Raw genomic sequence first — 13,047 nt, 5'->3', positions numbered from 1 at the left:
GAAACTCTCTGAGTGTAGAACCTTACACTTCTGGTTTATTGTACAACAGAACTCTCTGCCCCTTTTTAAGCAATCTGTAGACTGTAGTGTCACCCACTCGTCCATCCACACGTAAGTCTATGGATCTCAAAACTTTTCCTCAATGTTGACCCTGTTGGTCAACAAACTGTCACCTGTAGACATGATGCCAATAAAAATCATGCAGATTATTTTTTTGTTGCGGAAATTTAAGAGGATTGTAATCATGGTGGACTAAATCTCCTGACGGCTTGCGTTACTGACATTGGCTTCAGCTGAGTCCTTGACATCAGTATTTGGTTGGCTGCAAGTGAAGGCTTTGCACCTGACAACCAGAAAGGTTGCATCTTTAAACCCTCAAGGTGATGACTAAACCTGTAAAGGACTCTGCTGCCTTCTTCAATATGTCAGTAAGACTGTACTTTCAGGGATCATTTCTATAGTTTTTGACTTGGAAATGTGTTTCGAAAGTGTTGCGTCTCGCTACTCACGATGATGAGCTGTGATGTCTCTCTCTTAGCGGGAATCGGAAAGAAATTAAGCTGTTTAGCTCAAGCTCTTTCATTGATGACCATTCCTGTCTTCCGTCTGGGGTTGGGAGGAGAGAGGCATTATCAGAGTGAAGCTGATAGTGTGAAGAATAATGGCAAACTCTCTGAGTGTAGAACCTTACACTTCTGGTTTATTGTACAACAGAACTCTGTTCCCCTTTTTAGGCAATCTGTAGACTGTAGTGTCACCCACTCGTCCATCCACACGCAAGTCTATGGATCTCAAAACTTTTCCTCAATGTTGACCCTATTGGTCAACAAACTGTCACCTTTAGACATGATGACAATAAAAATCATGCAGATTATTTTTTTGTTGTGGAAATTTAAGAGGATTGTAATCATGGTGGAATAAATCTCCTGACGGCTTGCGTTACTGACATTGGCTTCAGCTGAGTCCTTGACATCAGTATTTGGTTGGCTGCAAGTGAAGGCTTTGCACCTGACAACCAGAAAGGTTGCATCTTTAAACCCTCAAGGTGATGACTAAACCTGTAAAGGACTCTGCTGCCTTCTTCAATATGTCAGTAAGACTGTACTTTCAGGGATCATTTCTATAGTTTTTGACTTGGAAATGTGTTTCGAAAGTGTTGCGTCTCGCTACTCACGATGATGAGCTGTGATGTCTCTCTCTTAGCGGGAATCGGAAAGAAATTAAGCTGTTTAGCTCAAGCTCTTTCATTGATGACCATTCCTGTCTTCCGTCTGGGGTTGGGAGGAGAGAGGCATTATCAGAGTGAAGCTGATAGTGTGAAGAATAATGGCAAACTCTCTGAGTGTAGAACCTTACACTTCTGGTTTATTGTACAACAGAACTCTGTTCCCCTTTTTAGGCAATCTGTAGACTGTAGTGTCACCCACTCGTCCATCCACACGCAAGTCTATGGATCTCAAAACTTTTCCTCAATGTTGACCCTGTTGGTCAACAAACTGTCACCTGTAGACATGATGCCAATAAAAATCATGCAGATTATTTTTTTGTTGCGGAAATTTAAGAGGATTGTAATCATGGTGGACTAAATCTCCTGACGGCTTGCGTTACTGACATTGGCTTCAGCTGAGTCCTTGACATCAGTATTTGGTTGGCTGCAAGTGAAGGCTTTGCACCTGACAACCAGAAAGGTTGCATCTTTAAACCCTCAAGGTGATGACTAAACCTGTAAAGGACTCTGCTGCCTTCTTCAATATGTCAGTAAGACTGTACTTTCAGGGATCATTTCTATAGTTTTTGACTTGGAAATGTGTTTCGAAAGTGTTGCGTCTCGCTACTCACGATGATGAGCTGTGATGTCTCTCTCTTAGCGGGAATCGGAAAGAAATTAAGCTGTTTAGCTCAAGCTCTTTCATTGATGACCATTCCTGTCTTCCGTCTGGGGTTGGGAGGAGAGAGGCATTATCAGAGTGAAGCTGATAGTGTGAAGAATAATGGCAAACTCTCTGAGTGTAGAACCTTACACTTCTGGTTTATTGTACAACAAAACTCTGTTCCCATTTTTAGTCAATCTGTAGACTGTAGTGTCACCCACTCGTCCATCCACACGCAAGTCTATGGATCTGAAAAATTTTCCTCAATGTTGACCCAGTTGGTCAACAAACTGTCACCTTTAGACATGATGCCAATAAAAATCATGCAGATTATTTTTTTGTTGCGGAAATTTAAGAGGATTGTAATCATGGTGGAATAAATCTCCTGACGGCTTGCGTTACTGACATTGGCTTCAGCTGAGTCCTTGACATCAGTATTTGGTTGGCTGCAAGTGAAGGCTTTGCACCTGACAACCAGAAAGGTTGCATCTTTAAACCCTCAAGGTGATGACTAAACCTGTAAAGGACTCTGCTGCCTTCTTCAATATGTCAGTAAGACTGTACTTTCAGGGATCATTTCTATAGTTTTTGACTTGGAAATGTGTTTCGAAAGTGTTGCGTCTCGCTACTCACGATGATGAGCTGTGATGTCTCTCTCTTAGCGGGAATCGGAAAGAAATTAAGCTGTTTAGCTCAAGCTCTTTCATTGATGACCATTCCTGTCTTCCGTCTGGGGTTGGGAGGAGAGAGGCATTATCAGAGTGAAGCTGATAGTGTGAAGAATAATGGCAAACTCTCTGAGTGTAGAACCTTACACTTCTGGTTTATTGTACAACAGAACTCTGTTCCCCTTTTTAGGCAATCTGTAGACTGTAGTGTCACCCACTCGTCCATCCACACGCAAGTCTATGGATCTCAAAACTTTTCCTCAATGTTGACCCTGTTGGTCAACAAACTGTCACCTGTAGACATGATGCCAATAAAAATCATGCAGATTATTTTTTTGTTGCGGAAATTTAAGAGGATTGTAATCATGGTGGACTAAATCTCCTGACGGCTTGCGTTACTGACATTGGCTTCAGCTGAGTCCTTGACATCAGTATTTGGTTGGCTGCAAGTGAAGGCTTTGCACCTGACAACCAGAAAGGTTGCATCTTTAAACCCTCAAGGTGATGACTAAACCTGTAAAGGACTCTGCTGCCTTCTTCAATATGTCAGTAAGACTGTACTTTCAGGGATCATTTCTATAGTTTTTGACTTGGAAATGTGTTTCGAAAGTGTTGCGTCTCGCTACTCACGATGATGAGCTGTGATGTCTCTCTCTTAGCGGGAATCGGAAAGAAATTAAGCTGTTTAGCTCAAGCTCTTTCATTGATGACCATTCCTGTCTTCCGTCTGGGGTTGGGAGGAGAGAGGCATTATCAGAGTGAAGCTGATAGTGTGAAGAATAATGGCAAACTCTCTGAGTGTAGAACCTTACACTTCTGGTTTATTGTACAACAGAACTCTGTTCCCCTTTTTAGGCAATCTGTAGACTGTAGTGTCACCCACTCGTCCATCCACACGCAAGTCTATGGATCTCAAAACTTTCCCTCAATGTTGACCCTGTTTGTCAACAAACTGTCACCTGTAGACATGATGCCGATAAAAATCATGCAGATTATTTTTTTGTTGCGGAAATTTAAGAGGATTGTAATCATGGTGGACTACATCTCCTGACAGCTTGCGTTACTGACATTGGCTTCACCTGAGTCCTTGACATCAGTATTTGGTTGGCTGCAAGTGAAGGCTTTGCACCTGACAACCGGAAAGGTTGCATCTTTAAACCCTCAAGGTGATGACTAAACCTGTAAATGACTCTGCTGCCTTCTTCAATATCGTCGGCTTGCTACTAAAACCGCCTAAGTCCGATTTTGGGGTTTTCGGAAATCAGGGGAAAACTAGGCACCAAAGGGGGCGCCAAACATCAGTGGCGGTTCTAGGAAATCTTAGCCCCTGGGCAAAGAGCAATTGTGAGTCCCCCCTAATAATTTTGGTCAAAGGAGATTTTTGCAGAACTCCCCTTTTTTACTCCTCTACCACATCTGCATCATCCTGTCATCATGTCTGTGTCATTGGTCCACTACAAACAGTACCAAGATGTTAATATATATATTTTTTTTAATTTTGAGTGAAGCTGCAAGTCAAACATGAAATGGCTCCAAAGGAAAACAAAACACTTTAAAATAAATTATTTGAAGCAGCAAAACAAGAACAATGCACTGCACATTATTTTGATAGTTACACTATTCTTTTTTATTTTTATTCCAAACTTTAATCCTGGATATGGTGAAAGATTGAAATATTTTTGTAGACCTTGTAACAATCTAGCATGCTATGTATTAAGTTCATTATGTCTAACTGTTTAACTTAAACACTTAAGGGTTTCTTTTGCCTTAAGACATGTAAATCTAGCATGCTGGTAAAACTCATGTCTACCAACAGATTTTCACAGATTTCTTTTACTTTCTAGCACTTTCAGTCATATTAGCTTTCAATGAAACATTATTTGCATTTGCATCCAAAGTATAACTCTTTTTGTCATTGTGCCAGATCAATTGACACAATGGTAATGCTTAGTTTTCAATGATAACATCGTTTAGACTCTCAACCAAAGCATAGCACCAGAGCAATGGCTGTGATGGTAATGTTCATTGCTCATATCAGGGCAGATCCCGACTGTAGTGCCTCACAAGAGTAAGCCATGCAGTGACACCCAATCTCCATGTTGAGGTCCCATCAGTCATGGAGGAGGATGAAGGGGTGGGGCACTTCTTTGGTCCTTGTACCTCCTCACGAACTGTCTCCTCCTTGTTTATCATCTTTGCTTAACTTCTGCTCTTCTCCACAACTGCTACAACCATTGTGTCATAAGATTATCTCAGACAGATGTCTAAGGATGAAGTTTTAAAACATGGCCATTGTCTTTGAAGAGAGAGAGAGAGAGAGAGAGAGAGAGAGAGAGAGAGAGAGAGAGAGAGAGAGAGAGAGAGAGAGAGAGAGAGAGAGAGAGAGAGAGAGAGAGAGAGAGAGAAAAAAACAACCTCTCAACAGATGTAAATAAACGGCTTCTTGCATCACAAATGGCTAAGTCAAGTCACCTATGTCATTCACATTGGCAGAACAATTGTGCACAGGGCCCCAGGATGAATGGATAGGGCCCCCATACCACCTGCCAAGGTCATAATAGGGCCCCTACCCCTGCCACCTGCAGGAGGGCCCTAGGCCTACAGGCAAATGCCCTCCTTGTCCTCCCTATAGCTACGTCCCTGGTCATGCATTTTGTCATAGGCAGTGTGTGACTTTATGCATACATATTTTTTACTCTGGTGACTTTTGTGATTGATCTATGACCCTGGCGGAAAGGCAGGGTGATGCAGCTGTGGTAGGGGAGTAAGTTTATGTAAAAATCTCATTTCGGCCAAATTCGGACTTAGGCGGTTTTGGTAGCAAGCCGACGATATGTCAGTAAGACTGTACTTTCAGGGATCATTTCAATAGTTTTTGACTTGGAAATGTGTTTCGAAAGTGTTGCATCTCGCTACTCACGATGATGAGCTGTGATGTCTCTCTCTTAGCGGGAATCGGAAAGAAATTAAGCTGTTTAGCTCAAGCTCTTTCATTGATGACCATTCCTGTCTTCCGTCTGGGATTGGGAGGAGAGAGGCATTATCAGAGTGAAGCTGATAGTGGGAAGAATAATGGCAAACTCTCTGAGTGTAGAACCTTACACTTCTGGTTTATTGTACAACAGAACTCTGTTTCCCTTTTTAGGCAATCTGTAGACTAGTGTCACCCACTGGTCCATCAACACACAAGTCTATGGATCTCAAAACTTTTCCTCAATGTTGACCCAGCTGGTCAACAAACTGTCACCTTTAGACATGATGCCAATAAAAATCATGCAGATTCCTTTTTTTGTCGCGGAAATTTAAGAGGATTGTAATCAAGGCGGACAAAATCTCTTGACAGCTTGCGTTACTGACATTGGCTTCACCCGAGTCCTTGACATCAGTATTTGGTTGGCTGCAAGTGAAGTTTTTGAATTGACAACCATTTCAGGGATAATTTCTTTAGTTTTTGAATTGACGACCATTCCTATCTTTTGTCTGGGGATGTTTTTGACTGTTCTTGTCTTCTGTCCGAGGGTGAGAAGGGAGGCATTTTCAGTTTGAAGCTGATAATGTGAAAAATAAAGGTGAAAATGTCATTTATTGATAAACAGAACTCTGTACCATCTTCTAGGCCAGTGTTTCCCAAACTAGGGTACGCATACCCCTAGGGGTACGCGACGTCATTGCAAGGGGTACGGGAAAAGATTTGGAATTTAAAAGAAAAATGCAGTCAAGTTTGTAACTTTACCTGAAGAAGGTCGGATGACCGAAACGTTGTATTAAAGTTTGTTGGTGGAATGGACAGTGTGCGGGATTTCTTTGCACTTGACTGACAACCCCGCTGGGATAACATCCTACGCACCTGCCCAACTACAGAGGTGTGCAAAAGCGTCTTTATTGAACTGAATTTAAAAGAAAAAAAAAATCAAATGGCAAAGAATAGTGGCAACTATGCCTAATACAATAAAAAAGTAACCTAGTTATCATTCCCAGCACTGTACTATGCATGTACAAAGTTGTAGATGAGGGGGAAAAAAATAATAAATGTGAATGTAGGAAACGCCATGTTCTCATTGCGCGTCTGCTTGCATGGTCATAGGAGGGAAAATGTATGCCTAGTCTGGCATAACCAATAGGCCTACATTTTTTAAAATGTGCTAGGCCTACATAAATATATAATGAACACATGACAGTCATCTACATTACGCCAAGTATAGGGCTCCTACAACAAGACATGTCCACCTGCTGGCACATACGGACCACTTTGTTGTTTGACTTGTGCGCGTACAGAAGGCAACATTTTCCCTCCAAATTGAGATGCGCAAATGTCTTGTCCACAACAAAGGAGTAATTTCCATCCTTCATTGTGAATGCTGCGTGTGTGCCTGGGCGCTATAGTAGTACTCTCTTTCGCGCAAATTAGGCTATGGCTGGATAGCACTTGGTGACCGTGGTGACCGTGTCGTCAAATCACTTTCGTTTAACCTGGCACGGTCAAATGGGCAAGGAACACTGAACATGGATAAAACCAGAGCAGTCACGTTGGAAAGCTGTAGGACTAAGTTGGAAAACTACTTTCTTTCTCTCCCTCTCCTTCTCTCTTCATTGCGCGATTGACGGTATTGATTGACAGCTGAGACCTCCGTTCTGCAGGCGATGTGGTGTTTTATAGATAACAATCTCGTCGTTTTTTATATTCACAAGAGCACCAAAATTAATATAATTTCTGAGCATTATTCAGCAAGTACCCTTCACAACAGGAAATATGTGAAGTCCATCCTCGTTACATTGAATGCTGATCATCAGCCGTTAATATTAAAGCCGGCTGACGGCGCGGGAGAACAAAAATAAAACTATGCCTACTTTCGAAAGCGACCCCTCCCTCTGCTTTTATTTGTGTTGCTTTTGACAAGCCTGAAAATTAAACGCCGACACAGGCAGGCTATGTGTAGCAGACGACTGACATTAACCAGGATTTCAGTCACAAGAGTTCCTGTCACGCACCCTCTTCAACTGGATGCAGAGCTCCACAGTTTTTTTGTGCTTGGTGATTCTTTCTTTTTTTGGGAGGTGGAGGGTACGCGGATGAACATGAAGTGCTCCAAGGGGTACATCATGTGAAAAAGTTTGGGAAGCACTGTTCTAGGCAGTCCGTCAACTGGATTCGCTCACTCATCTATCCACACGCACGCCTGTGGATCTCAAAAGTTTTCCTTAAGCCGCACCAGAGCACCCTATGCTCTCTGCACAAACCAATTGCACAGCAGCAGAGACTGTTTGTATATCGTCGGCTTGCTACCAAAACCGCCTAAGTCCGAATTTGGTCGAAATGAGATTTTTACATAGACTTACTCCCCCACCACAGCTGCATCACCCTGCCTTTCCGCCGGGGTCATTGATCAATCACAACAGTCACCAGAGTCAAAAATCTGTATGTATAAAGTCACACACTGCCTATGAGAAAATGAATGGAAGACACGGAGGACGTCGTTTCCGGTTGCTGGCAGCGGTGAATTCAAATCTCTGTCATACGCGGTAACGCTGATCTATTTATATCCCACTAAAGCTGTACAGTGAATGTGAATGATCATGGCGGAAAAGTCAGGCGGGCCTTTTGGTTTTAGTGATGTGGATGACATGTTTTGGGATCAACTTAGCCAGGTGAGGAAGTTATCGGACAGGGATAGCAGTGGAGAATCAATGGCGTCAGTGATAAGCAAAAAATCCAGAGTTGTTAGAGAACGACCTAAGCCCAATGCTAATGTAGGTAGCGTGACTGACTCATGGAAAGTAATTGTTTCCTTTGAAACTAAAGGTGGACCAGACCATCATCCCATGCATATCACTAAGGCCATTCAGAAGAGATAGGTAATATCCAACGCGCCACATTCCTGGGAAATGGTAGGCTGTTGATATACGCCAAATCAGAAGAGCAACGCAAAATCATACTGAAGAAAACCACACTTAATAACTTGAAGATATCTGTGCATGTTCCTGGTACAAAGTCTAGAGCAAGAGGGGTCATCTCAGGAATCCCTACCTCTGTATCTGTAGAGGAAATTAAAGAGACACTGTCCCAGTATGGTGTAACCGAGGTCGAACGTCTGACAAAAGGAAAAGAGAAAATAGACAGTATGTCAATATTGCTAACTTTTGATAAAGACTTGCCAGCGCGAGTCCAAATGGGATATATGTCATACACGGTGCGCGAATATGTTCCTCCCCCGCTAAGGTGCTTCCAATGCCAAAGATTTGGTCATGTTGCAAGCCAATGCAGAGGGAAAGTCAGGTGTGCGAAATGTGGTGGGGGACCACGACTATGGTAAATGCGAAGCAGATGTGTTAAAAATGCTGCAATTGTGGCGGCCCACATAGTGCTGCGTATGGTGGCTGTGAAAAAACAAAAAGAGGCAAAGGAAGTACAGAAATGCAGAGTTTTGCGTAAAATGTCTTATGCGAATGCCCTTAAGACGGTTCAGAATGACAAGGCCACTAGCGCCCCTACACCCGTACCCCGATCTAGCACTGCAGGGAGCCAATATCACAGAATAAGCCAAAGCAATGGGCAGGGTCTACTGAATGGAAGTCAGCACCTGAATAGGCCGATACCAGAACCTAGGAAATGTGCATGCAACAATTATATAACAAAGGATACACTATTGGTGAACAAAAATGAATTTATTGCATTCTTGTGTACAGTAATGAATACAACCTTGAAAATCAAAAGGAAACGTGATAGGATTAGTTCAATTGTGGAAATTGCCAATGGTTTCTTGGGGTCTAGTACTACAATGGATGAGATACATCTAATGATAAATCGCAAATATGGACAGAGCCAAGATAGTACTTGAATGGATTATGGTGTTTTTCATTTTACAATGGAATGCACGAAGCTTAATAGCTAATGGTCAGGAACTCAAAAGATATATTCATGAACTAACTGATAAACCTGAGGTTATATGTATTCAGGAGACATGGTTGAAACCACACCTGCAATTTATTATAAGGGCTATAGTGCGATCAGGTATGACAGAAGTAATGAAAGAGGTGGTGGATGCGTAACCTTTATCAAAGAAGGCATTCCATATAAGTGTATTAAAGTAAGCGGTGAACATGAATGTATTGTCACAGAAATATTTAATGGGTCTAAGGAAACTTATACCATCATCAATTATTATAAACCATGCAAAGCCTTAACAAGTGATCTCCTAAATGGTATTATTAAGAGGAGCCACACAGAGATATGGTGTGGCGATTTTAATGCCCACAATAGTTTGTGGGGTAGTAAGCATACAGACATGAATGGCATGGTGGTTGAAGACGTAATTATGGACAGAATGCTAGTGTGTGTAAATGATGGCTCTGGCACTAGACTCAATATCCTTAAGAATGAAGCTTCATGCATTGACTTAACCTTAGTTGACAGAAGATTAGCTTACAAGATGTCAATGGTGCACTGACCAAACAACTACTATTGGCAGCGATCATTTCCCATGTATGGTGTAAAATGGATGTGGAAATCAGGACTGAACCGAAGTATGTCCACCATAAGTGGCTGTTTTGGAAAGCTAACTGGGAAGAATTCCAGAGCATGTCTACAGAATTGTCCGAACGTCCATCAGATGCTGAGCAGAATGTGGAAAACATGAATGATGGCATAAGCTCATTCCTCTATTTTATAGCAAGACAGTCGATACCAATGAGTGAAGGGCAAAGAAATATGAAGAATGTCCCCTGGTGGAATGATAATGTACTAAAGCAATAAAGGATCGAAACAAGGCTTTAAAGATACTACGTAAAACTTTAACATCTGACAACTTACTGGACTATCAAAACAAGAAGGCACTAGCTAGACGTTATTATTAAAGAGGCGAAAAGAGAATCCTGGAGAGAATTTTGTTCATCTATAGGCAGAGAAACTTCACTCAATCAAGTATAGATGATGATTAAAAAGATGACCGGTAGATATGTACCCCCTCATATTCCTGTCTTAACTGACAGGGATGAGTATTATATCACAGATGTAGATAAAGCTAATATACTGGCTAAAACTTTTGCAGATGTTCATAAAGGTCAACACCTGGAAGACTGCTTCAAAAAAAAGAAAGAAGAAATTTTAAGTATGAACGAGGACCTCACTAAGAAGGAATCAAACAAGTCTAGCACAGATCTTGATTATAGTATGACTGAGCTAAAGATGGCCCTAAAGAATACAGGCTACTCTGCACCTGGTAGTGATGGCCTTTGCTATGCCATGTTTACTCCCTGATGAGGTTTTGGATATTATCCTTAAACTTTTTAACAAAGTTTTGGAGGAGGGCGTAATACCAGCGGCATGGAAGAGATCAACAATCCTCCCATTTCATAAACCTGGTAAGGACAAATGTGATCTAGGTAATTATAGACCAATTGCCCTCACATCTCACCTGGGCAAACTTATGGAAAAAATGCTTGTGGCTAGACTAAACTACTTTCTGGAATATAATAATGTACTATATGGCTATCAAACTGGATTTAGGAAACAAAGGTCAACTACTGATGTCCTGGTTAAACTCACCAATGAAATTGAGAAAGCACTGACTATGAAGGAAGCAATGGTAGCAATCTTCCTAGACATCGAAACAGCCTATGACACAATGTGGAGAGAAGGACTCTTAATCAAACTAAATAAAATGGGCATTGAAGGGAAGATGTATAATTACATCTTAAATTTCCTATCACAGCGTACACTGAGGGTTAGGGTTGGTGAGGTCCTTTCCAATGAATTCTCTGTGGAAGGGGGAATTCCACAAGGTAGTGTGATAAGCCCAATTTTGTTTAATCTCATGATTAATGACATATTTGAGAAACTGAGCAATATGAACAATGATTTACTGTATGCTGATGATGCTGTCATATGGAGGAGGGGGAATAATATCCCGCACATCACTAAAACAATACAGAAGGAACTGCTATATTTTAGAACAGTGGGGGAATGGAGTGGGGTTTTAAGTTTTCTGTGCAAAAATCACAAATGACTTATTTCACAAGGAAGAAGAACATGTCAGAAGCCCATGAAATTTTGCTTTATGACCAGCCTCTCAAAAGAGGAGATGACTTCAAGTACCTGGGACTGTGGTTGGACAATAAACTCACCTGGAAACGACACATTGAATATGTAGAAACAAAATGCAAAAAGGTCTTGAACCTAATGCGTATGGTCTCTGGTCTCTGCTGGGGCGCAGATAGACAATCTTTACTAAATATTTATAGAGCTTTGATTAGGTCAAATACTGACTATGGTTGTATAGTTTATGGAACTGCCTGTAAAACGTCCCTCATGAAGCTTGAAAGAGTACACTCAAGGGCCCTGAGAATAGCCCTGTGTGCCATTAAGACAACTCCCATTAGTGCCCTGCAAGTGGAGGCAGAGGAAACTCCTATTCAGATGTGCTTTAAGAAATTGGCACTGACCTACTGGGTCAGGCTACAGGGTAGCACCGACAACCCAGCCATGTCAGTGCTCCAAGATTGTTGGGAATATTATAAAGAAGGAAAGGGATTTGGGTTGAACATTGAAGAGGATGCAACATGTTTGGTTTAAAAAGCCTTAAATTTAACTCTGCATTGGTAATGCGTAATGTACCACCCATGGATCCTTCCTGCCCCAGATGTTAACACAGAGCTACTGAAAGTGAAGGAAGACCACCCTAATGATGATGGATTTGCAATACATTGTAAAAACATATCTGAAGTCTGCTTTTTTTATGGGTTCCTACATATATTTACAGATGGCTCAAAAAAAACCCTCAAACTGGCCAGTGTGTATTGGAATCTATATACCCTGAATTCCAAAGGACGTATGGGTACCGACTGAATAACTTCTTATCCATATATTTCAGTAGAACTAACTGCTATAATCACTGCCCTGAGATGGATAGAAGAAGTCAAGCCTTTTAAATCAGTCATCTGCACAGATTCACTCTCAGTCTTGGAAAACTTTATCTCTGGACATGCAGTAAGAGATGACTTAATTATTGAAACGAGACAGCTCTTGGCCCAACTCAGTAATCTAGGGCTCATTGTCCAATTTTGCTGGGTCCCAGCTCATAAGGGCCTCAAGGGCAATGACACCGTAGATAAAGCTGCCAAGGATGCATTAGGCCACCAAGGTATCTCAATCCATGTTCCACTAGGGAAAGGAGAAGCTAAATCTTATATCAAGACAGAAATCGTGAATATGTGGCAGGATGAATGGGAATCAGACATAAAGGGCAGGAAGTACTTTAATGTACAACCGCAGGTTGGGGGGAAAAGAATCACATCAGTGGGGCTGGGAAGAAGGGAGGAAGTTGTGTTCACAAGGCTAGGGCATGCTGGCATAAACGCCACATTACATGTCTTGGGTAAAAGTGATGGACTTTGCACTGAGTGTCAAGTTTAAGAAGATGTAGAGCACATTCTTTTTCACTGTAGAACATTTTCTGAACACAGGTCACACTGGAGAGAGCAGGAAGGAGAGGATGATATCCAAACCATCTTGA

General features: G+C 41.7%; 1 protein-coding gene and 6 non-coding genes across 7 annotated transcripts in view; all 7 read left to right on the top strand.

Annotated features, from left to right (window-relative positions):
- The window catches only part of btbd17a (BTB (POZ) domain containing 17a), a 38,375-nt gene that overhangs the window by 864 nt on the left and 24,464 nt on the right, over positions 1-13,047 (top strand). The gene's annotated exons all lie outside the window — the stretch shown is intronic.
- Positions 431-642, top strand: LOC134468073 (small nucleolar RNA U3). Its single transcript, XR_010038712.1, has one exon. It is a non-coding gene; the product is annotated as a small nucleolar RNA U3 (small nucleolar RNA).
- LOC134468072 (small nucleolar RNA U3) lies at positions 1,096-1,307 on the top strand. Its single transcript, XR_010038711.1, has one exon. It is a non-coding gene; the product is annotated as a small nucleolar RNA U3 (small nucleolar RNA).
- Positions 1,761-1,972, top strand: LOC134468071 (small nucleolar RNA U3). The gene has a single exon (XR_010038710.1). It is a non-coding gene; the product is annotated as a small nucleolar RNA U3 (small nucleolar RNA).
- Positions 2,426-2,637, top strand: LOC134468070 (small nucleolar RNA U3). The gene has a single exon (XR_010038709.1). It is a non-coding gene; the product is annotated as a small nucleolar RNA U3 (small nucleolar RNA).
- LOC134468069 (small nucleolar RNA U3) lies at positions 3,091-3,302 on the top strand. Its single transcript, XR_010038708.1, has one exon. It is a non-coding gene; the product is annotated as a small nucleolar RNA U3 (small nucleolar RNA).
- Positions 5,381-5,592, top strand: LOC134468111 (small nucleolar RNA U3). Its single transcript, XR_010038748.1, has one exon. It is a non-coding gene; the product is annotated as a small nucleolar RNA U3 (small nucleolar RNA).

The sequence above is a fragment of the Engraulis encrasicolus genome, chromosome 17, assembly GCF_034702125.1.
Source record: "Engraulis encrasicolus isolate BLACKSEA-1 chromosome 17, IST_EnEncr_1.0, whole genome shotgun sequence".
Classification (NCBI taxonomy): Eukaryota; Metazoa; Chordata; class Actinopteri; order Clupeiformes; family Engraulidae; genus Engraulis; species Engraulis encrasicolus.
Note: the sequence above shows the minus strand (reverse complement) of the source record. Positions and strands in the feature narration are given on the sequence as shown.